The 26129-nt window shown below is 41.1% G+C and overlaps 1 long non-coding RNA gene across 1 annotated transcript in view; it reads right to left on the reverse strand.

Annotated features, from left to right (window-relative positions):
• Window positions 1-13365: 13365 nt before the first annotated feature.
• LOC117346877 overlaps window positions 13366-26129 on the reverse strand; it is a 182541-nt gene continuing 169777 nt past the window's right edge. Inside the window, exons 3-6 of the long non-coding RNA XR_004536672.1 lie at window positions 21173-21247; window positions 17620-17842; window positions 14298-14400; window positions 13366-13439 (exon numbers count right to left, since the gene is read on the reverse strand). This is a non-coding gene — a long non-coding RNA (uncharacterized LOC117346877). The remainder of the gene's footprint in view (window positions 13440-14297; window positions 14401-17619; window positions 17843-21172; window positions 21248-26129) is intronic.

Here is a 26129-nt window from a genome sequence, read left to right on the forward strand (position 1 = left end):
TATCAAAACACTTGGCCATTTATTCGAAAACAATGCATGGATTGCCTTTGATGTCTTATGCTTACAATATGACTTACCTCGTTCTCATCATTTTCGCTGGCTGCAACTTTGCCATGCTATTAAAGCTGGGTACGATATACCTTCTCTTTCAACTGAAACCCCTACTATATTATCCCTGAGCATGTTTGCCCACAATAAACCGAAGGGTCAGTCAGCATTATGGTATAAAACATTATCGTCGTACAAGGAAACCTCAAATTTGGGGATACAGGAAGTCTGGGATAAACTCACAGAGAAATCTATTGACCCGGATAACTGGAAGAAGGTGTGGCAAGAATCCCTTTCTACACTACACTCTGCTGCTATAACCCAAACTATGTTTTTCTTATTGCATCGCTCATATTGGACCCCACATAAATTGTCTAAACTACCAAACCATGATGATAATACATGTTGGTCCTGCCATAATGATGTAGGTACTCTTGAGCACCTAATTTTTCATTGCTCTGCGATTAAAGTTTTTTGGAACCCTATATGGCGCACTGTATCCAAAATATTTGACATTCAGGAACCTTTTTCTTTAGCTATATTAATATATGGTAATATAGGTCTATCTTCCCCACTTCATGATTTACCAGCGAAACTGTTACGCTGTCTATTGATCATTGCTCTTAAACTGATAGTAACCAACTGGAAAAATGCTGACAACTTGTCTTACAACTTGTGGTGGCATGAAGTATGTTTAATAATGAGATATGAGAGATGTTACGCGTTAAAGTTTGGTCATGTACACAAACATGAGCAACTTTGGGCGCCTTTAACTGAATTTTGCAAATCCTAGTGGATATATGTTATTATTCCCATTGACAGCTGTTACATTTATGATTCCTTATTTCATGATTATTTAACTTACTGTACTTGCGTTTCTAATGCTCACTCTGTGTTATAATATGTACTGCAGACTGTTTACTGTAATTGTTTTATACGCTGACTCTGCTTGTACTGCTATTTTATTGTTTGTTATATAAAACCAATAAACATTTCGAACTTAAAAAAAAAAAAAGTGAAGAGGTATGTCTTTAAGGATTTCCTAAAGTTATAATAAGATGGGAGCCAACATAAATTTGAAGGTATGCTATTTCAGACCTTGGGGCCCTGGAATTCGAAGGTGCACTCAAAAAGTTTTTTTCGTTGGACTTGTTGGGGAGAGGGGAAGGTCAGCTTAAGTTGTTGCACTACTGTTGAGTGTTGAAAAAAGGATGCAACCTTAATATCCGATACAAGTCCATGAGAGTTTTCTCCATAAATTGCCTTTTAGACCATAAATTGCCTTTTAGCACCATTTCCTTCCTTTCTCTCCCCTTTCCCTCCATCCCTGTGCACCATCTCCTCCCTCTCTCTCTTTTCTTCCCCTCCATTCCTGTGCACCATCTCCTCCCCCGCTATCCCTGTGTACCATCTCTCCCTCCCATGGTCTGACATCTCTATCTCCCCCTCCCCCCTCCTATGGTCTGGTATCTTTCTCCTCTCCTTTCCACAGTCTTGCATCTGTCTCTCTTCCTTACATGGTCTCACAACTTTATCTCTCTTTCTTCCTTCTCTCCCCCAGTGGTCTGACATCTCTCTCCTTCCCTTTCCCCCTCCTCTGGTCTATATCTTTCTCCTCTCCTTCCCACAGTTTGGCATCTTTCTTTCCTCCTTCCTCCTCTTTTCTCTCTGTCCTTCCCCCAGTCTGGAATCTCTCTCTCCTCCTTCTTTAGTTTGACATCTCCTTCCTTCCCTCTCTCCCCTCCTCCCCCCTCCCGTGGTTCAACATCTCTCACTTTCCTTTCACCTCTTCCCGTGGTCTGGTATCTCCTCTCTTTTCCGCAGTCTGGCATATGTTTCTCCCATCCCTTCCCTGGTATCCCTTTCTTTAGCTCTCCCTCTTCTCATGGTCTGATATCTCTGTCTCCCTCCTTCCATCATCCTTCTCTGGAATCTGACATCTCTCTCTTCCTTGAGTCATCTCTCCTTCACCCAGTGTAGCATTTTTCTCTCCCTTCTTCTTTTCTTCTCCATATAAGTTTTTTGCTGGACATCTTGTTTGAAAGCATACATTGAACACCCGCTTTAGTTACTTTAGGTGGCAAAAGCAGTTTTTCACTTGTTATTTATATGCCCCTGAAAAAGCTGCACAGATGAAACGCAATGGGAGCTGCTCCAGTGAGCTTGTTCAATAAACATTCATCCTCATTTGTTCTACCTGTTGTTTTGTGCTTTACATTGAATTCCCTACTGGACTATGTGCCTTGCTGTTTTCTCACACCTGCACCTTTAGGCACCATGTCATTCTCTCCATGGAAAGATGTTCTGAATATAACTTGCCTTGAGCTATTACTGAAAAAGGTGTGAGCTAAATCTGAAATCCATTCTCCTGCTGGTGCTTTTATCATGTTCCAACACTGAAGAATATAACAACCTTGCTAGGGAATCTGTTAACAGTAGTTCTCTCGATACTATCATCTCTCACATCTTGCTCTCAAAGAACTCTATTAGATCACTCTGGATGTTTTTCTTACATTGAGATCCTGGACTGAACCACATGGAGTCTGAATTAGGGGTTGATCTTGGAACATACCTTTTAGTGATTAAAGGTACTTTATATATTTTGAATAATCAAAGGCACAATAGTTCTTTCATTTTCTTATTACAATAGTAATAGAGTTTGATACCATATTTCAAACATGTTATCACAATTGTAAGAATGAGATAATAAACATCAAAACAATAATTAGGCTATCTGGATATTTTAAATTATAACTGTTGATTTAACTTTTTGCAGGGCATTACAATTTAATGCTTTGGAAACTAACTACTGAAAGGTCTCCAGGTTCAAAGATATATTCAAGGAATTCCACAAATATTGATCGACAAGTTGGAGAATGAAGAAATGATTGTAGTTCTCAATGGTTCTCCTCTTGGCTGCATTTGTAAAAAGTGGGACCACAGTTGCATTCATCGTTCAGTGAGCTTGTCCACATAGTTAAACCCACCGACAGCAATGAATGTTCATTGTGACCTTTTGGAGGTATAGTTTTGACTGTCTGGAGAAGGAAAGAAATTTTGTGCTTCAGTCTGAAGTTAAGAATCCAGCGATATGAAGGGAGCAGCTGAAAGTAAACTGTAGGGTACAGTCAACGGTCGATGGTTTATACTTTATTCTCAAACTCACCGACAGCGTTGAATGTTCACCACAGCAACCACTAAAACAAAAGAGCAGCACAGTTGGACCATTCCTGAAGCAGCTGAATGAAACCCTGTAATTGACAGAAGAGGATTAATCATACAGTTCATCTACTTGATGCAAGTCTAACAGGTTGGGCCATCAACTATCCTCAGAAAGGGAGCTGGAAGCTCTCCAGACAACACTGCTGTAAAAGAGATTTATTTCAATTCTTGAAAAATTATTTTATCTGGCCTCTGACTTTGAGATTAATCATTTCATTTGCAATACTGAGTCAGGCAATCACACTAGAGATAAATGTTGTGGTGTCAAATCAAAACATGCATATCACACTTATATATTTTACTGTTAATACTGGTTAACAATCCTATGAATGAATAGGACCTAGATGCTGTATTCAGCAAATGAATTCATCTGAAAAGCCTGACAAAACACATTATTTTGATAGCTTTTCAGATTGGATGGCTTTGTTCTTTGAAACGATAAAATTATTCTACTACTGTTATTACTCACAAGGCAAAAACAAAAGAAACGAGCATGCACTGGGTGCATAAACAAAGAGATACATGAACTACTAGATTCAGGCAAATTTTGCTCTTTGTGAAGTCCAGGGGAAAATAGATTCTCTTAATTTGCAAGGAAACCCCAATTGGGTCAATATTAGCCATGGTCACTGTGTTTTGTTTGTTTTTTTAATACCAGCTGCAGTGGTTAATTAAAATGTGGATATTCAACAGCACTATCCGGATGGTAAGTGGTGCTGTATGTTCAGGTAGAGTGGGATGCACTGCTGCTATCATCAAGAGAGATATAATAAGCACTCATCTTTCATTATCACCCTACAGGGTCTGTTTCTCCAACTACTGTGGCTTCTTCAGGGGTTATAGTGTCATTCAACGCTTCATAATCAAAAATAAAATAGATCTATCTTTTACATTTATAATATGATACCCAAAATAATAAATTATGAATACAATTATAAATGGAGCATTTAATTTACAACATCACAAAATCAGGAGCACAATATAAAATTTTGAAAACGTGGAGTTTTTTTTTAAGAAAGATATTAGAACCCTCAATATAACAAGGTTCATAATAGTTTTCTGAGGTCTTTTTCCTCCATTAAAAATTAAAATTTCTTTCATCAAATATCACATCCACAGATTTGATCATCAAGAGTAATTTCTTTAGTAATATAAGATGGATAGCCAATAATACATATTTCCAGTTACACCAGATCTTTTTTTGTTGTTTGTATTGGTGATAGAAGATCTTACTGAGCAAACACCAGATATTCGGCGGCAGACCACTGGACAGCATCGCCAAATATTTCTGTAGACTACTGCGGTATTATCCAGTTAGGGCCTGATTCTATAAATGGCACCTACCGCATGTCATTCAAAGTTAACTGTCATTTGTAATCATGCCTAGCGGCGCTAACTCAAGTTAGGCACCAGTAGGCATGGGTCAGTAAGTATCTACAACTTAGGGCTCCTTTTACTAAGGTGCGTTAGGGCCTTAACACGTGGAATAGCGGGTGCTAAATTGCCCCGCGCGCTAGACCTTAACGCCAGCATTGAGCTGGCGTTATTCTACAAGCATACCGTGCGGTTTAGTGTGCGGTAATTTTGTGCGTACGCTAAAAACACTAGCACATCTTAGTAAAAGGAGCCCTTAGGTGCTAGTATATTAGGCTAAGGCTTTCTTGGCCAAAAATATTGGTGCCTAACTCAATCCATGCCCAAACTCCACACCCCCCAACAACACCTATTTTCTGGGTAGGCATCGTTAGGTGCCTCGGTGTAGACACCTTTATTGAATTTGTAGGCACCTACCGGCTAATTATTTTAAATTGTTTTTTAATGGCACTTTCAATTAGCAGCATCAATTTACCAATTAAAAAAAAAATTATTTTAGGTGCCTACACAGATAGGCGTCCTGATCTAGGTGCCGACCAGTAGTCACCATTTATAGAATCCAGGCCTTAATGCCTGGGCATTCTGGTGAAAAAGTTAGGTTAAAAGCCAAATTACAGAGGTACCACCGATATTGAGTGGCAATACATGGATAACTATCCATTTAACTGGGCACATCAAAAAGGCTGTCCTAATTTACCCCCCTTCTTTTACAAAGCTGTGCTATGGCTGCCACTGCAGTAACTGCCCCAAAGCTCATAGGGATTTAAAGGTCTTTGGGGCTTTTGCCCGCACGGCAGCCACTAGTGTGGGTTTGTGAAAAGGGGGGAGGGTTAAATTAGAACAGTCTTTTTACTGTCCCTAGTTAACTGGATATTTATCTGAATATGTATTGGCGATACCTGGGTAATCCTTAAATACTGAAATAATAGGTTGCTGGTACCTGAAGAGGGACAATGGAACGGGACTTGTATACTGCCTTTCTGTAGTTTCATAACCACACTCAAAGCAGTTTACATACAGTTGCTTCAAGCATTTTTTTTTCCATATTTGTCCTGGTTGGCTCAAAATCTATCTAATGTAGCTGGGGCAGTGGAGGATTAAGTGATTTGCCCAGGGTCACAAGGAGTAGCACGGGGTTTGAACCCACAAGCTCAGGGTGTTGAAACTGTAGCTCTAATTACTACTTCACACTTTCAGTTGGTGACAGCCAACGTTTAAAGAAATGCTGACCACCACTGGCTGAATATTGATCAACTTGTGTGTAAGACACTGAAGTGAATATTTCTCAACCCTGAAAACACATAAAAGTATAAAATACATTGAAAAAAAATTATATCTAAGATAGATGGAAAGATACAGGTGGGGCAGGGACACTTCGGAATAAGATCAAAAGGAAAGTAGCATTAAGAAACCAGCAAATTTTTATATTTAAAAAATGTAGCCAATTTAGTTCTTCAGTATAATTTGATTCACTCTAAGGATCACTCACTACATTTTTCTATTTACCTTTTCATTTCTACTTGGCTTTCAAGAGGTGGGAGGATAATAAGTCTGTTTGGATGATCCCTGGGTTACACTGACCCAGACTTGCCTTTGGTAGTCCGTGTTTCTTGGAAGGCCTCTGCTCAACCCGTACACCAAAGATAGGATTTACCACTGCACTAATGAAGCTCTGTTTATCTTTCAATAAGAGGATCTGGAAAGTAGAGAATGACACAGGAAAAAAATTTAACACCGTTCCCGCCCTGTCCCCGTGAGCTCGTCCCCGTCTCCATGAGCTCAGTCCCGGTCCCCGCCCTGCAAACTGTCAGATCCCACCCGAACAAGCCTCGAATAGTTATCATTTTATACTGAACTTATTTTACTAAAAAGAAACTATTCTGTACAATTGTCATTTTATAAACACAAATAATACAGAGCAAGGATCAACAAAAACCCTGTCTCCCCTGCCTTTCACAAATATCCCCTCCACTATTGTGAAAACTGAACAAACCAAATTACAACAGAATGCTACATAGAAAAATCAAGCTAACAGAATACTTCAGTCAAACATGGCAGAAATAGTGTTAGTGGAGAGCAACTAGGGCAACTGCCCCCTGGTCAGAGAGAGAGCCAGCTAAGCCAGCTGGAAGCTAAGCCAGCTGGAAGCTAAAGAAGCACAGCCTGGGCTTTGCGGTCCCCAGTTATGTCTAATACCAGCTCTAGCAGGATACATATTTCAAAACTGAAATATTCTAATCACAAAATATAAAATAAATTTATTTTTTTTCTACCTTTTGTTGTCTGGTAATTTTGTTCTTCAAATCACATTGGTCTCAGGCTTTGGGTTCCTTCTGTCTTCATCGTGGCATGGCTGGCTCCTGAAGGTAAAATAGACCCAAGAGGAGCTGGGGAGGAGATGCTGAGTCTGACAAGGGTGCAATTTTTTTTACCAGAGCAGCAAGACTTTTCACCGCTTCTACAGGGCAGTGAAAGATCTTGTCTCCATTCCCGCAGGGCAGTGAAAGGTCTTGTCCCCATTCCTGCAGTAAACCAGTTGCAAATGTCCCTATTACTGTGGGTTTACTGCAGTGACCACGGTTTACCAGGTAAACGATCACCGTGTCATTCTCTACTGGAAAGCACCATTATTTTTTTCCACCATGCCAACATTTTGGGTTACAATGGCCCAGATTCTATAAAGGGTGTCTAGTGGCGCATACATTGTAGGTGCCACATAATGTGGTTATCAACCAACCACAAGGCACCGTTTAGAGAATCTAGCCTAGTGGCATCTAAGCAGACTTAAGCATCACTAGGTGTTCTAGGCTTAGGCGCTGCTCCCATTAGGCCAGTTTTTCACTCGCCTAATTTGACGGCATCTATGTTGGACACCTATTTATTTACCCCGTTTACAAAACCGTAACGCGTTTTTTAGCGCCAGCCATGGCAGTATCAGCTCAGACGCTCATAGGAATTCTATGAGCATCAGAGCTGTTACCACCATGGCCAGCGCTAAAAACCATGCTAAGGTTTTGTAAAAAGGGGGGTTATTTATTTATTTGATTTTTTTTAGCCCATCCTCCCAAAGGAGCTCAGAACTGGTTACAAATCAGGTACTGAAGCATTTTCCCTATCTGTCCCGGCAGGCTCACAGTCTATCTAATGCACTTGGGGCAGTGGAGAATTAAATGACTTGCCCAGGGTCACAAGGATCAGCGTCAGAGGATTTAGCACTCTACCACGGCTTAGTAAAAGAGGGCCTAAGTTAGGCACCTAACTTTAGGCATCCTTTATAGAATCGGTCACTTAATTTTTAATCATGCTAGATTTACTTGAAGGTTTATTCGAGATTTCCAGTCCTATGAAACATTAGAAACTGATGCCTTCTAAAGGTCATGTAAAGTTAGTGGGGGTTATAAATAAACCAGTACATTTCCTTTGCTATGAGCAATGAGGTTACAGCGTGCAAGAAATTTCACTTTGCAAAAAAGAGAAACCTAACACAAAGTGACAGAGGTAGTTGAGAAAGTGGTTCACTGTGTAACTGGAATGGCCCCGGGGATCTCAGCCCTTGGAGTTGTTTATCTGAGGAATAGATAAGATATTTTGTTTGATGACCTGTGCGTAATTTAAATGACTGCCTTTGTGAGTGTTTCGAGAGGGCAACTTTCTGAAATAGACCATCTCATCATTCATCTGCAAAAAAATAATAAAAAAAAAGAATCTATTGGTTGTACTGCAGAAAATGCTGTTTCTTTTAAATAAGAGTAGCAGCATTGCAATGATTTATTTTTCTATAAATGATAACGTTGAGAAATCCATGTTTATATTCTGTGGAGAAACTTCAGAAGATACAATGCATTCCGAAAAGCAATAAAAACCGCCCTTTTCGACAAATTCATTGACTAAAACAGACCACCCTTAAAACTAAAACAAACTCCCCATAGACGCTATTCAATCTCTCAGGAAGCTCCAATTTTCATGTATTCTTTACCCATGGAACTTAAATTAGTATGTACCTTGTTTATGTAACTTTTCTATTTTAGGCTCCTCATCATTCGCTGACTGTCCAGCCTTCTTTCAATGTGAACCGCCTAGACGTCGCCTGACTATGGCAGTATAGAAAAATAAAGTTATTATTATTATTATTATTAAAAATGTAGTACAATCCACTTATGGGGCAATTTCTGTAACAGTGAGCCCAGAGTTAACAAGATTGCTACCCAAATACACTAAATCTCAATGCTCATTAGATATCTGCCCAATTTTCCTACACAAAAATCCATCAAAAATCAAAAAAAAAATCCATCAAAAATATACTACAGTTATCTATTAGACTGACTGAATAACTCACTAGAAAAAGGAATATTCCATAAACACATAGGAAAAATCATTCTAACACCCATCCCAAAAGATCAAACTGGAGAAATGAACAATAAAGAATTACAGACCAGCTTCAATTCCACTTCATGTCAAGCTATTAGAAAGCATAGTAACAAATCAAATCACAAAGTATCTGGAACTCAATAAAGTACTGTATTAGATACTGTGACAGGGTGAAGTATCTGTCACTGGCCAGCGGAGGGGGCCTGAGCATTGGAGCTCATGGAGCCTGAGGGGAGAGCTGATTTGCATATGAGATGGATGGTGGAGGGGGAGATGGATGTCTCCTACACAAATGAAATTACAATATGCATTCCTTTCTATAAGAAAGAAAATAAGATTAACAAATCAGTAGAGGAAGTCACTCATCTAGTTGCTGACTGGACTGGCAATGTGAAACTGAAACTAAGGGGTTCTTTTCATCACGTGCTAACCACCGCGGCCGGCTAAAAAACTAACGCCTGCTCAATGCAGGCATTAGCAGCTAGCGTAGCAGGCAGTTTAACGCGCGGTATTACACGTGTTAAACCCCTACTGCAGTTTGATAAAAGGACCCCTAAATAAAAATGTTTTACTGGTAAGCCCACCCAGAATTACTAATGATGATATTCAAATAACACCCCACCAAAACTGGAATCAGAACTGAGAATTGAGGCACAAACATTAACATTAACCAAGAAAATATTCACAACATTGAGATAGCTGAGACAAATTCAACATTGTTTTGACAAATAAAACGTTCAGATCTTGGTTCAGTCACTGGTATTATACCAACTAGATCAAGGGTGACCACACTTTTTTGGCTTGCGAGCTACTTTTAAAACGACCAAGTCAAAATGATCTACCAACAATAAAAAAACAAAGCACCCTGTACGCAGAGAAAATGTTAATCATCATTTATATTCAGGGTTTTTTCAAAGAGATCAAGGCAGATGACTTTAAAATATGCAACGTTACCTCAGTAACAACTATACAAAAATAGACAAATATACCCCCTCTCTTTTTACTAAACTGTGATATCAGTTTTTAGCGCAGGGAGCTGCGCTGAATGCCCCGCGCTGCTCTCGACACTCATAAGCTCCCTGTGCTAAAATCTATTACTGCAGTTTAATAAAAAGGGGCCAAATTGCAAAATATAGACAGCAGATATAAATTCTCAAAACGGACACATTTTGATCACTAAATTTAAAATAAAATCATTTTTCCTACCTTTGTTGTCTAGTGATTTCATGAGTCTGGTTGCACTTTCTTCTTCTGACTGTCCAACTTTTTCTTCTTCTCTCCCTGCCTGCCCCCTGTCACACCATATTTCCTCCCACAACTTTTTCTTCCTCTCTCCCTGTCCCTTCCCCTTTCTTTCTTTCTCTGTCTTTCTTTCTGTCTCCCTGTCCCCCTTTCTTTCTGTCTCTCTGTCCCCCTTTCTTTCTCTGTCTTTCTTTCTGTCTCCCTGTCTGTCTTTCTCCCCAAGCCGCCACCACCATCTTCGTCATCTGGGAATAGGCCCCCAAGACGCCATTGCCGCCGAGTTCTCCATGTTCCCTGACGCTGTAACTGGTCAGCAGCCTTCTTCCCGACGTCATTCTGACGTCGGAGAGGAAGTTCTGGGCCAGCCAGGCATTGATAGGCTAGTCCGGAACTTCCTCTCCAACATCAGAATTGAAGTTGGGGGGGGAGGGCTGGTGTGCCCGGCGCTTCTACAGTCTGGCCTGTTTCAGCATCAGGGAATGGGAAGAACGCAAATGCAACGCGAGTCTATCGCGATCGATTCGCGTTGCCTTTGCGATCTACTGGTCGATCGCGATTGACCTTTTGGGCACCCCTGAACTAGATTATTGCAAAGTCCTTTGTGTAGGATGCACAGAAAATATAACCCCCCCCTTACAATTCATTCAAAATGTAGCAGCCAGTCTTATTTTCTCAGCAATTAATATGATGAGGTGACACCCCTATACCTCAAACTACACTGGCTCCCCCAGACTACATGTTAAATTTAATAGAAATACCACCAAATGACAAATACAATCTGATCAGAAGCCATATGAGAATAAGATTCATAAATCTTAGAGGAATCAAATACAAAACTATTCATTCTACAACCTATCCATACCTGACAGCAAAACAGTGGAATCTTTTACCAGAACAATTAAGGACCACCCCTTCCTAGCAAAACTTTCATAAAGGCATAAAAACCTATTTGGAAAATATCTTGCCCCCCTCCTCCCCATTGACACACAGAAACAGGCTACGACTAACAGAAACCAGACACAAACCACCTGTCCCATCTTGATACATGATCAAGCTCTCTACATACCAATCACTAGAGATTGACACGGGGACAAATTTTTCACCATCCCCGTGGGAACTCATTTTTCCCGTCCTCGCAAGTTTTTTTCCCGTCCCTGTCCCATTCCTGCAAGCTCTGTCCCCATCTGCACAAGCCTCAAGCACTTTAAAATGATAAGTGTTCGAGGTTTGTGCAGTTTCGGCAGGGACAGGGACAGCAACAAAACTCGCAGGGATGGCACGGGGAAATTGAGTTCCTGCAGGGATGGGGACAAATTTGTCCCCGTGTCATTCTCTACCCATCACCTCACAAACCAGGAAAATGACACTCAGACTAGAACCTGTAAAGTCAAGATTACAACACCAGATATGGCCAGTCTACTTTCCAAACTATACACCATAATCATACGCCTATACGAACACAAACCAAGATATCTGTCATAAACCCTAACTATATATAGGACAAACGATACGCATGATAAAAACACGAATAATAGAACATCTTAGTAACATCAGAAAAAATCGTGTCTCCGCCCCCCTGGTATCTCATTGGATGGAAAACTCTCACACATTGGAAGATCTTAAATATACGGTGTTAGTACAAGTACGTGACACTGGAGGAAATACATCAAAACTATTAATTCAAAAAGAACAACGTTTCATATATAATTGGCAGACCTTGCACCCACAGGGCTTAAATGTAGATATAGACTGGTTAGCTATATAATGAAATACGATACTTCCCAGGCAGAGTTAACATCCGGGAAAGTCTATAGCCCAACCTTTTCCGCTTAACGTTCTACATAAATACAGATTCTGGGTAACAGGAGGTACTCGGTTCCCAGATTTTGAAGCAGTTTGACCTCTGTTTGCTGTTTTCAGGTAATATACTACTTTGAATAGTCTTTAATTGAAACAACAGTATTAATAGCTATAGCTTAGATCTTTTATAAATCTAACAAAGATAAGCAGATCTAACTAGTGTATTTTCTTTTATAGTGTCCCTCCCCGATGAAGGAAACGAAACTCGAGTCGGGGGGACGGGAAAGATATTTGAAATTACGGTTTTGGATTTTAACACTGCACGTTATCACTTTAATTTGGTCACCGATGAGGTTTAACAAAGACAAGTTCATCTACACTAAGCCTCCCCACTCAGATAAGTACCAACTTAGTGTTATAATTAGGCAAAGAACATTGAGGGAGGGCGGGGACAGGTGGTTGCAATGATGGTCCCCTTGTTAAACCCATTGTAGTGACTACACTATTTATTGGGTAAAAGGTCTGAGCACATCACCTTATGATATATATTCATATTATCTTATAAGTTTTAAGAAATAATATATTTAGAAGACATAACTGTGATCAACAGGAGTGCAATATAAACCCTAATGAAACATGTAAAGGCTCTTCTAAATTGTAAATCACATCAAACTCCTTCTGGGGCATATTAGTGATCCATAGATGCTATAGTAGAGAAAGAGATAATGGTTACTGCAGATGGGCAAACTAGATGGGCCATTTGGCCTTTATCTGCCATCATGTTTCTATCTTATAATAATAATAACAACTTTATTCTTATATACCGCCAAAGCTGTAATAGTTCAAGGCGGTTTACAGTAAGAGGTACTGGACATTCAGTGAAGTATACAAATCATCAGAAATACATAATAGGCAAATGAGATTAAAACAATAAGACATTAGGTTACAAATCGATCAAACAACTGTGTTTTTACTACTTTTCTATAGAACTGGTGAAGGTGCTCATGCTTAAATGCTGCCGATAAACCCATAATTAAAGTAAGTGTGTCCTGCCCATGCTCCGCTCATTAAGATAAGTACTATCCTGTAAAGATGCACATAAGTGGAATTTTGTCCTTTACATGTATATGTGCACATGTATGCAGGTATTTGCTATTATTTTGATTATGTATGTATGTAACTGGCATGTAAATGTTAGCCTCCCTTCATAGAATTACCCCCTAAGGCAAAAATGATAGGCATGTAGAATCTCTCAACCCTTGTAAATTCTAGAAGGACTAGTGGGTTCTACCTGCTCATTTTCTGTCCTTCCCCTTCATATTATTTTAGGGTCCAGGCCAGTCCAATTCTTAGACAAATCAGGCAGTCTTCTAGGGTGGCAGTATCTGGGAAGCAGCAAAGAACAGTTTCAGTCAAAATAAAATAGGTTAAGGCAGCCAAAGAACCATCAGCACATAATTTAGCCCATTAAGAAGGATGGACTATTTCCAAAGAACCACTTGCCAAGATATTATTACTAATAAGATATATAATGTACCATTTGACACTTAAAAGTATGATGTCCAATTATGCATTTATCTTTTGGGGAGGGATGGTTTTGTGATGATCATAAAGGAGCTTAATTATCAAAATCTCAAGAACATGGACAGCCTAAGAGTCTGAAAATTAATTTGGGGGGGATGGTGCATCACAAGGCCAAAAAGGTGCCAAATATTCTTAGACTGGCCTTGGCCAGACTATATAGCAAGTGGCTGAAGCTAGGATGTTGAGTTTGTGTGCAGTAATGGAAAAAGAAAAAGAAAACTATGATTCAGAGCTGGCGATTCTGGAGAGATTTATTTAAAAAAAAACAAAAACAAATGAAAATCTTTACATTTACTAGTTGTTCTAAATATTTGGTCCTGGAGAGACCCAAGTATAGACAGAACCCTGAACTTGATCTTACAAGCTGCCTGTTATTCCTGTACTTTGTATGGCAGAGCTACAAATGTACAGTAGAATCTCAGCTAACCAGCATTCAATTAACCAGCACTCTCAACCAACTGGCAAAAAAATTGTTAGAAAAAAATATTCTCCCACACTCCTAAGACAACGTCAAAAGTAGTGCCCCGACCCAATAACCTCCCCTCCCTCCCTTCATCCAGCTCCCGAAGAATCGCGGCAGCCATCAATCTCCCTCCCTCTGTTCCCGAAGCAGCAGAGCCGGTCCTGACTCCTTCCCTTCTCCCTCCTCCCTTACTTACCCGAAGATGTAGTGGCAACTGGTGAGCAGAGGAAGTGCTGGTAAACAGGCAGCTTCTGGCCAGTCCCAGCAGGGCCTTTTCTCTGCCACATCACTACCTAAAACTGATCATTTTTCCCATCAGTTAATACATTTCCACTGGCTTCCAGCTGATGCAGGAATACTATTTAAGCCTTACTACTTTCTTTTTAAGATAACACAAGGTGAAGCACCAATCTATATGTATAAATTCTTTTTGATTTTCCTCTGACTCTAGTACCAGCTTCAGCCCTTTCATCTTTCCTGAATTAAGAGGGGAAAAGTTAACAAAATTATTCATCTCCTCTTTTTTTCTTTTCAAGCAGCAAAACTTTAGAGAACTCTTCCAACTCAGCTTATGTCAACTTCAGATTATAGACTGTTTAGATATCTATAAAAAAACGTTTTCAAAAGTTTGTTGTACATCATTAGAATTAGGTAGAAATATTGTTCTATTTTATGATTTTCTTCACTGTAAGTCATGAAACTTGATACATCTTTTTTACAGTATAGTTCACATTGAACTGGTATAGGTATTTGTTGAATAGAAGAATAAGTGCTATGCTAGATATACGCTTATGTGAAAACAGATCTTTTCCAGAGAAGGGGAAGCTGTGGAGCTAGAGGACAATGAACTGAGGTTGCAGGGGGATTGACTTAGAAGCAACATCAGGAAGTACTTTTTCCATGGAAAGGTTGGTGGATGCCTGGAATGTCCTCCTCTGGGAGGTGGTGTAGACAAAAATGGTGGAATAAACACATACCCCCTCTTCTACGAAACTACACTTGCAGTTTCTAGCGTGGGGAGCTCAATAAGCATCGGGAGCAGTGCGGGCCATTCAGCGCGGCTCTCTGTGCTCTCTCTGTATTAAAAATCGCTAGCACAGTTTCGTAGAAGAGGGGGATAGGGTTCCTAAATGGAAAGAGAATGACATTAAAAAAAAAAACTTAGCAGTGCTTAGATTCAGTAGCATACCAAGGGGGGGGGGGGGGGGGGGTAGAGGTCCGCCCCGGGTGCAGCCTTAAGGGGGGGTGCATAGCCGGCCCGGTCCCTATCACGCTCCCACCCTCCCAGCGAGAGCAGCAAACCTCCCTCCAGTAGCGTTGGCTGCTTCACAGCTTTCTCCTCCCTCTGCCACATCACTAATGATGTCATCAATGATGCTTCACCGGCAGGAGAAAGCCGCGAAGCAGCCAACGCTACTGGAGGGAAGTTTGCTGCTCTCGCTGGGAGGGTTGGAAAGGTTCACTTGGGGGGGGGGGGGGAAAGAAAGGCGGGCCAGCGGGGGTTCGGCTGTGAGGGGGGAGAAGCAGTCTGCCTCGGTGCTCCAAGGCCTGGCACCCCTATCTTCTTCAGGCAGCAGCAGCTTTTACAATTCACTGCTGTTGCCAGCTTCAGGCCTTCCTCTCTGCCGGGTCCTGCCTACTTCCTGTTTTCATGAAGACAGGACCCAACAGAGAGGAAGGCCTGAAGCGGGCAACAGCAGTGAATTGTGAATGCTGCTGCTGCCTGATGAAGTTCAGGACACCAGGCTTTGGGTGACAGAAGGAGGAAAAGGAGCAGAGAGGGAGAGAATTGGGGAGAGTGTTGCTGTACCCAACTTGAGGGAATGAAAGGAAATGCCAGGACTTGGAGGGAAGAAGAGACGCAAGGGCATGGAGGGAAGGAGGAAGGTATGCCAGATCATGGGAAAAGGAAGGGGGAAAGGAAGGGGGAAAGGAAGGAGGAGATGTCAGAGCATGGAGGGGGAGGGAGAGATGGAAGAAAAGGAAAGGAGAGAGATGCCGGGAATCAGGGAAGGGATGATGCCAGACCGTGAGGTGGGAAGGAAAGAAAGGAGAAGAGGGAGATGCCAGAGCATAGGTGAGGGGGTGGTGACACAGAGAGAAAAACGGAGAGGTGACAGAGTTGAAATCAATCATGTACAAAGGAGAGAAGGGGCACAGGATAGATAGTTTATGGAAGGAGCATAGAAAGAGGGAAGATGCCATATGGAAGAGAGAGAGAGAGAGGGTGCACACTGGATAGAAAAAGCACAGAGGGCAGTGTATGGAAGGGGCGAGATAGAAGGTGAGCAGTAGATGGAAGGGGAAGAGAGAGGGAAACAGACACTGAATGGAAGTGTGGGGGATAGGAAGGACAGCTGCTGAATGGAAGTGTGAGGGAAAGGGTGAGCAGATGCTGGAAGGAAGTGGGGAGGAAAAAGAAAAAAGGGCACATGCAGGATTGAGGGAAAAGGATAGAGTTAGTTACTGGAAGGGGTGAGGGAAAGAGGGGGCAAGCTATAGGTAGACACAGTGAAAGAGGGAAATTGAGGACTGAATAGTAAAAAAGAATTTAGACAGAGGCAGAAAATAAATTGAGAAGGAAGACCAGGGAAGAACAGGAGGAAGGGAGCGGAGAGAGAGATGCTAGAACAGGGGGAAGGGGAAGGATCAATGGGGGTGAAAGGAGAGATGGAAGGGGGAGGCATACAGTTTCTGGAAGGGGCATAGAAGGAGAGAAGATGTCATATAGGGGAAGAGAGATGGCAGACAGTGGATGGAAGGAAGAGAGTAACAAGAAGATGAGGAAATCAGAAACCAGAGAAGACAAAGGTAGAACAAAAATTTTCTATTTATTTATTGCTTTAGGAGACATGTGTCACTGTTTCTTTGGTATTGCATTGTATGCAGAGTCCAGCTTTTTGCTAATTCAATTTAACCTTTGTCTATGTATTTCTATTTTATCCCCCCTTTTACAAAACTGTGGAGCGTTTTTTAGCACCAGCCGTGGTGGTAGCAGCTCTGATGCTCAGAATTCTATGAGCGTCAGAGCTGTTACCACCGTGGTTAAAATCCACACTACAGTTTTGTAAAAGGGGGAGGGGTAAGTTTGTGATGACATTCCATACTAGGCGAAGGTGTTTTCTGTGTTCTGTGTGTTCAAAAGACATGGTTTTCTGTTAGGATTGACTGCAGGATTGATCTGTACTAGTCTGGCTTTAGTTTTACAATGGGTGTATTGCTGTTGTACTTCTCATTGCAGTATGTAAGATGCTGCCTTTTCCTAGGTACTCATGTGTGACGTGTGGCTTGTTACTAAAAATCATGTTTTCGTACAGATGGGGGAGGGTGCCAAAAAATGATGGGCCCCGGGTGTCACACATGCTAGGTACGCCACTGCTTAGATTGTAAGTATTATTAAGTTTCAATTTACTGATTTTAACTTTATCTCATTCATTGTATTTATGTTTAAATTTGGTCTTTTTACTACTGCTACGGTATGCTGTTAACAAAATTGTAAGTTTTATGTTGAATTATACCTGTTGTATACCACCTTGGGTGAATCTCTTCATAAAGGTGATTAATAAATCCCAATAGATAATAATGCCAATAATTGGGAAATATGTCCATTGTCGAATAGACTTCTTCGATCTGTGTCTCAATCATGGATAAACACATCTGGATGGGCTGGAGTGGGCTTCGACTGCAACTCTAATAGTTGGGAAGTATGTCAGTGCCGAACAAACTTCTGTGGTCTGTGCTCTGAAAATGGCAAGGACAGGTAAAATAAAGAATAAAATGTATTAACACATACTATGAGTTTATCTTGTAGGGCAGACTGAACAGACCTGCCATCATCTACTATGTTATGTGTGTATATATATATGTGCCTGTATTTTGTGGTTTCTTTACTCCTTGGGGCATCCCGCACTACAGTGCAATGCAGAATTTACATGTAAAATCCTGTGTAGCAGCAATGGTTTGGCCTCTCTTCCTTCCTACCTGTTGTAATCAACGGTCACATGGTTATGTACTAACAGCATTGGCTAACTTACACACTAAGGCCCAAATTCTCAAAATTGCACTGAAAGTTAGGTAGTGGTAGGTGCTCTACCACACCTAAATGAAGTGATTTAATTGTTGATAACTAATGTGGTAATTGACTGTGTTGTTTAAAACCAATAAAATCTCATTTTTAAAAATGTAGGCGCTTGCATGCACCTACAAACAATGGTGGCCAACTCCTGTCCATAAACAAATGATGCGGTAATTGATCATGTTATTTAAAACCAATAAAATCTCAAAAGTATCGTGGATCCTTGTGAGAGCCTAACCACAAAACTTTGTTTTATTTTTGTTTAAGTCATTGTATGGCAATATCACTGTAATATCATCTGCATATATGTAGAGCTGAATCCATGCTTGATCCAAAATAATACCTAAAGATTGCACGAGCATATTAAATAATGAAGGAGAGAGTGGGGAACCTTGTGGCACCCCACTCAGAGGATACCAGCTAGAAGGATGCTAGCGTGGATAGGGAGAGTTATGGCCAGTAGGAAAAAAGGAGGCGTTGATGCCCCTGTATAAGACTTTGGTGAGAACTCATTTAGAATATTAGAGATTGCACCTTCAAAAATAAATATACAGGATGGAGTGGTCCAGAAGAAGGCTACTAAAATGGTCAGAAGCGTCTGTCATAAGGCATACAGAGACAGACTTAAAGATCTCAACCTGTATGCTTTGGAGAAAAGGCGGGAGAGGGGAGATATGATAGATATATTTAAATAACTACTTGGCATAAACAGGCAAACTTTTTTTTTTTTTTCCCACTGCTGCACCGCGGCCCCGTCCCAGGAGAAAGCTCAGGCGCATGCGAAACTGTCAAGGCTGAGCATTATTAGTGGACTGGAGGCAGGGTGTGGAGAGAGAAAGAGAGAACGCATGTGCCCAACCAAGTGTCTTTAGTGGTGGTGGGAGAGGGAGAGAGAAAGAAAGAGAGAAAGAAAGAAAAAAAGAGAGAGAGAAAGAAATGGACAGGGTGAAAGAAAGAGAGAGAGCATGTGCAGACTCAACAGGCCCAGACGTGTGTGCGCTTTCACTCCCCCCCTCCCCCCACTAATAATGCTCAGCGCCAGAGCGAGCAAAATGAGTCTCTCTCCTGGGGCAAGGGAGGGACCACAGTATGGCAGTAAAAAAAGTTTAGATTTCTGCACTGGAGCGGTGGGCCATGGATGAACGCATCACCCTTCCTAACATGGCCCGACAAGCCGAACCAAGAAAAAAAGAGTCTTTAGTGGACCTGAGGCAGGGTAGCCGTGGGAGCGGGGGAGAGAGGGTGTGCATGTGCAAACTCAACAGGCCCAAGAAAAGAGTCTTTAGTGGACCAAAGACAGGGTAGGCAGACCAACGCAGGGAGGAGGGGACAGGGGCAGAACTTAAGTTACAGCACGGAAGAGAATTACGCCAGGAGTACCGACTGCCATTCTCAAGTGTAAGGGGAGGGGAGGATGGCAGGCATAGGCCGAGGGGCACCTTCTACCCTTACTATGACACTGAAGCAGTAGTAAGGGGTTTGACATTAGTACACATCAATTTTTAGCACACATTAAGGTCAAACATCAAAGGGGGCATGCCTGGATCTGGGAAGCAACATCTGCCACATTAATCTGCTAACTTGTGCTAATGCAATATATATATATATTTTTTTTTTACCGACATTTAATAAGGTACAAGCTTTAAACTTGAAAGAAAAGTACTCCAGAAAAATTTAACTTTCAAAAAGGGAATCAAATCACTGCTGCAATAATATATGCTAGGAATTCTATGATCGTTGGAGCTGTTACTGCCGTGGCCAATGCTAAAAACTTTGTAATGGGGGGGGGAGGGGAGTTAAATTAAGTAGAACCAATCGGAAAGGTCCCTAGAAGCACAGGGCAATAATTACCACAGAACAAGAAATTCCTGAAAGTACTCATAATATCGAGAGAGGATGGAGACCATACATTTTTCTTTTACTATTCCTAAGTATTAACTCCTTCAGCTAGGGGTATCGGCAGTTGAGGCAGGCCATGGGTTCAGGGGAGCATCCCTCCTGCCTCGGGACTCCAAAGGGGGGTTTGGTGGTTTGGCAGGAGGGAGTGGATATCCCTCCTGCCAATGTCGGGGGGATTCCCCTGCCACAGCTGCTCAGCTGATTATGGAAGGGGTATTTCCCTCCTGATCAGATGAGCCGGCAAGACTCCCCGAAGCCACAGCTTCGGGAAGCACTGCCGGTTCAGCTGATCAGGGATAACTTCCCCTGCTTTGATCAGTTTATGGATGCTGAGGCCTGACTTTAGGATCCCATGGTGACATAGATAGGTGGCTGAAATGTAGGCCTACATTTCAGCTGCCTGTCTTGCTGTGAATTGTGGCTAGCTAGCTGCTTTAGCCCGCCTAATGCCACTTCTGGCATTGGCCACGCCTACTTTGGCATTCCACGGTCTAAAGCGGCTACCTAGCCACGATGCCAGCTGCCTTTTATTTAGGTGTAGGTAGGCGCTTCAACATTGCCGGTTTTTGCCATTTCTGATGGCATTTTTCAATTAACTTAGGCATCAGCAGGGTGACTACCGCCTAAGTTTAGGTCCTGGTTATAGAATGTCCCTGTAAGTGACTTGCCTAGGGTCACAAGAACCAGTGCAGGGTTTGAACCCACAACCTCAGGGTGCCAAGGCTTTAGCGCTAGCCACTATGCGCAACTTCTAATTTTTGTCAATTAGCATTAGGAGGCATTAATTGCCAATTGTCTGCACTGATTGGTCTTGTTAAAACAATTAAGTTGTGCAGGCGAATCGGCTGTGTGCACCAATATGCATAATCAACTTATTGTGCTATTCACAGAATTTGGGGGGAAATGGTAGAAAGCCTTTAGTAAAAGGGCCCCTTTTTTTTTTCAAAAAAGTAGGGGCAGGCATTTTAACAAGGTCAACAATGGAAGCAAATCTGCAGTGTTTGCACTAGTATAAGTAGTTTGATTAATGCTCTCACCATGGATTTTCTTTTACATAGAAGCGGTAAAGGATGTCTGGTAATGTTCCATACTAATACCTGTTTAGCCATGTCAAACTCTTTGTGATCCTTTTCATAAGCTTCAGGAAAACTTGACATTCTCTCGGCACAGACCTGGAATAAAAAAAAAAAAAATGCCATTGCATATAGACGTTATTTGAATAACGGCTTTAAACAGTTGTTCATTGTCAGTGTTAGCAGACATAATTCATATTTTGACTGTTTCTATTGTATGTGACTACAGTGCATGGAATTTATTCAAATTGACTTCAAAATGGTGTTGCCCACAAATATTCCTTTGATTGTAGAGCACAATTGAGCAATCCTTTGTGATCAAAACCTCCAAGGCATTCTTTTCTGTAGCATTCATGAAATCTGCAGAAGTCTCCAGTAGGTTATTTCCAGATATTTGCTTAAATGCAGTCTTGTCAAAATGGCTTTTACTTCTGTTGTAAGGGCAAATGATAATTTACTGCATTATCTGACAGAACCTGGTACTCAAAAGAGCAATTATCAGAAGGTTTTTGTGGGGGTAAATAAGTGTTTACTTGCAGAAACATGCCTTCGGACCTCCCCCCCCCCTCCAATTCTGTATGGCTCCGGGGTCATTCCAGAAATGTGTGTGGGTGTTCAGGAGTTTGCATCTGACAATTCAGGGCTCTGTTCATTCTTAGTTTTCTTCTTATCGCTCACATTGTACTTTTAGGGTATATAGTGGTGGATCCTCCACCACTGCTATCCCACTATCACTCAGTGTACCTCGGAACCTCTTTTTTCCATCTATACTCATTCCCTCTGTATTTTGGTCTCTTCCCATGGTTTTCAGTATAATCTCTATGCTAACGACTCCCAGATCTACCTCTCTACACCGGAAATGTCTACAGGAATCCAAGCCCAGTTCTTAGCCTGCTTGTCTGGCTTTGATGTCTGGATGTCTCACCGCCATTTAAAATTGAACATGGCCACCTAAACCTATCTCTCATCTTCCCCCATTCTCTGTTTCTGTGGATAACACCCTCATCCTCCCTGTCTTGTCATCTTTGACTCCTCTTTCTCTTTACAAATCCAACAGACTGCTATAGTATGTCATTTCTTTCTCTATAATAACACCAAAATCTGACCTCTCCTTTATGAGCACACTTCCAAAATCCTTATCCACAGTCTTATCACCTCTCGTCTAGATTACGACAACTTGCTTCTCGCAGGTCTTCCACTGAGCCATCTCACTCCCCTTCAACCCATTCAAAATTCTGTTGTACGACTTATATTCTGCCAGTGTTGCTATGTTCACATTACCTCTCTCCTCAAGTCACTTCATTAGTTCCCTATCCATTTCTGCATACAGTTTAAACTCCTCTCATTGACTTACAAGTGCATTCACTCTGCCGCTCCTTAATATCTCTCCTCTCTTATCTCTCCTTATACTCCTCCCCGGGTAAGTCTCTCTTATCGGTATCCTTCTCTACTGCCAGCTCCAGACCCCATCCTTTCCATCTTGCTGCACCATATGCCTGGAACAGACTGCCTGAATCAGTACATCAAGCTCCGTCTCTGGCAGTATTCGTATCTAGGCTAAAAGCCCACTTTTTCAAAACTGCTTTTAACTCCTAACTCACACTAACTTGTAAAATAATCACGTTTGTTTTATCATTCCCTCTATGAGAAATTCCGTAGCCCCTATTTGTCCTGTTTGTCTGTTTTAATTAGATTGCAAGCTCTACTGAGCGGGGATGTTAATTGTACAGCGCTGCATAAGTCTAGCAGCGCTATAGAAATAAGTAGTAGTAATTCTATTTTTTTTTTTTTTGGTACCTTCAATGGGGAATCTGAAAATTGACCCATAAATGCTTTAAATCCCCTTTTGTATTTCTTTCAAAATGAGTTGGAAATGCAATTTAAAGCTTGAAATGTATTTCAAACTCAAATGGAATGCATATTAAAGTCATTTGAGTTTGTTTTCCACTAACGCACAAGGGAAATAATGACATGGTTAGAAATAACACTTATAAAATATTCACAACAATAATACACAATAAAACCAAATAAATTCAGTCAACAGCTTCACAGACTCTTCTTTGTGAATCTCAAAAATAGCTACATATGCCAATAGATCAAGTTTGCTGAGAATTAATGGGACAGTAATAGCATATCTAGGCTTGCATTTTTATACAACATAATTTTATTATTATTTTTTTTTTTTTACTGAGAGCAACATGTGGAGGGGCACTTTTGAGAGCACGTCTAAGTCTGATTTTGGCCATTTCCTGCAAGACGTCCCAAAATGGGTTAGGGGAAACATCCATTTTTGAAATCACCAAGGCATGCAATGTCTTTGGAAGTTGCTTTAGACTATTAAACCAAATGAAAATTATTTAGACCCCATTTTATCAAGATGTGTTAAGGTTTTTTAAAAAATTGTTGGCCACTGCAGTAAAAGCTCCAACGCTCTTAGAATTCCTATGAGCGTCAGAGTTTTTACCGCAGCGGCCAGTGATAAAAAACAAACAAACCCCTAACGCAGCTTGATAAAAGAGGGTCTTAAATCATGCACTGGTCCTATCATTTAAATCTGAGGACTGTGGTTTTGTTATACACCATACCTGCATTTTGATTGTAAAAACTGTGTGCTTTTCAGATTAGTAAAATTCTGACAACTGTTTTAAGGCAGGTTTTGCTCATGAAACTGCACTTTTAGGGAAGATCTCTCCAATTGTTTGTTCATACACATAGGTATGTGTTATAAATCCTCAATGCATATTGCAGTTTGTGAAGCATATGGTGGATGGTTCTAAAATGTTATGTATATTTATACATATTACACTTTTGTGATTTCTCATGTAATTTGTTGTTTTCATGATTTTATTTTATAAAATTTGATGAGTGTTTATTTGTAAATGGTTTTTAACTATGGTTGGTAAAATGTTAAATAAATATGAAACATTGAATATGTAAAAAGGGAGAAGTCATTTCAAAAAAAGCAGGCAAAAGAAAGTGTACTTAAATATCCAGACATATCTAATAAGTCTTTGATGCAGCATAATTGGAACTGCCGTGAACACTAGACTGTGACCAAAAATTGCCCTGGGCATTAGAATCTTTCCCTTGGCCCCTCCTCTTCACTCAGTCTCTCTCTCTCTCTCTCCTCCTCTGTACCTAGCCTTGATGCTCCAGTCTCTGACTGCTATCACTCTATACCAGGGGTAGGCAATTCTGGTCCTCGAGAGCCGGAGCCAGGTCAGGTTTTCAGGATCTTCACCATGAATATGTACGAGATGGATTTGCATGCACTGCCTCCTTGAGATTTGAATCTATCTCAGGCTTATTTACTGTGGAGATCCTGAAAACCTGACCTGCCTCCGGCTCTCGAGGACCGGAATTGCCTACTCCTGCTCTATACCAAGGGCTAGATTCAGTAAATCATGCCCAGAGTTAGGCACCATTAAGATCCATGTTAAGTGCCAATTCTATAAGGAATAAACTGGAGGTCTGTTTTTCTCCGGGGTTTTTTTTGTCATTTATTTTTCTGTCTTTTTTGTTTTTTGATTCTGTTTTTGATGTGAATGAGGTTTTTCTGGTAAACGAATGCACAGTACGTTTTCATTATGAATTTTTGTATACCAATTCTATATGGGACACTTTAGTGCTAAGCAACCCTTATAGAATAACTTCATGCAGATTCCTGTGCCTGAGTTTGGGCATGGAGGACTTATGCCTGCCATAAGCATAAAAGGATAAATAATTCTATTTGAGGCAGTTTGGGTCAAAATTATACCACTGGGATTGCTTACATTTGATGGTCTTTTCTACGGGTCTTTAGTGTGAAAGAATTTGTTTTATGTGTAAGCTTGATTTTTTTTTTTATTCTCTTTAAAAAAAAAAAAAAATATGACTTCTTTTCAAAAATGTAGTTTCCTGCAAATAATTTGGTTTTGCTTCTACATATCATGGAATATTATAGATGACATAGTGTATAAATAACCAGCAGCTGCACATCTGGCTGCAATTCAGTACGAGACGTATTAGTCACAGTATCTTTCAGGTTATTCTTGGTGAAGGGTTTGAAGCCAAGTAGATACAGAATGAACTGTTTAAAACAGTTTTCTGGCTTATAAACATGCTTTGGCATGCCATTGCTATTTTTCAATGAAAATGACTAAACCGGAAACTGTTTGTCAATTTACTATAAAATGAATTGTGAAAAACTGAAAGAGCTCCAAAATAATTTTGCTACACAGAAGGTATTTGTATAACCGCAGAGATACATATATAGTACACCGATTTATGTCCCTTTGTAGTCTTTTGCAAATTTTCCAAAGCAAAATATATACATACTTCTATTTTGAAAATTACCCTCCCCCCTTTTACAAAACTGCACAAGAGGTTTTTAGCACTGGCTGGCGTGCTGAATGCTCTGCGCTGCTCCGATAGTCATAGAGCGTAGGAACAGCATTCAGCACGCTGACCGGCGCTAAAAACTTCTCGTGTGGTTTTGTAAAAGGGGGAGTAAGTTAAAGAATGTGCAAATATATTGAAATCTGCTCTTTGGTTCTCACATTTCCTTGGATGATTTATGCACATATGCCAGGTCTTATATAAAGATTGCATGTAAATTCTATACCATCTCCACCACTAGGGACACTTCTGTTTATTCCAGGGAAACTTGAGTCCACCATATAGGCAGTTACTCCTACCAGTGCCCACTTCAATCCTCAAAACAGCTGCTGTGACCTCCAGCTGCAATCTCATGAGACTGCTCTGGAAGCCATAGCAGCAGTTTTGACTGTGGACATGTCATGGGCAGGAGAGATTGAACATTGCTCCTGCCCCTACAAGTTGCTCAGCCACCAAGGTGGTGGGGGAGGGAAGCCCTATGGGTTGGTTCAGGAGGGGGGGATGCAGGACATTGAACTAGAGAGTTGCCCGGGGACAGAAATCCCACCCATCTCCGCCCGTTCCCGTCAGGATCCTCTCTGTCCCCACCCGTCCCCGTCAGGAT

This window comes from Geotrypetes seraphini, chromosome 12 (genome assembly GCF_902459505.1).
Source record: "Geotrypetes seraphini chromosome 12, aGeoSer1.1, whole genome shotgun sequence".
In the NCBI taxonomy this organism is placed as follows: Eukaryota; Metazoa; Chordata; class Amphibia; order Gymnophiona; family Dermophiidae; genus Geotrypetes; species Geotrypetes seraphini.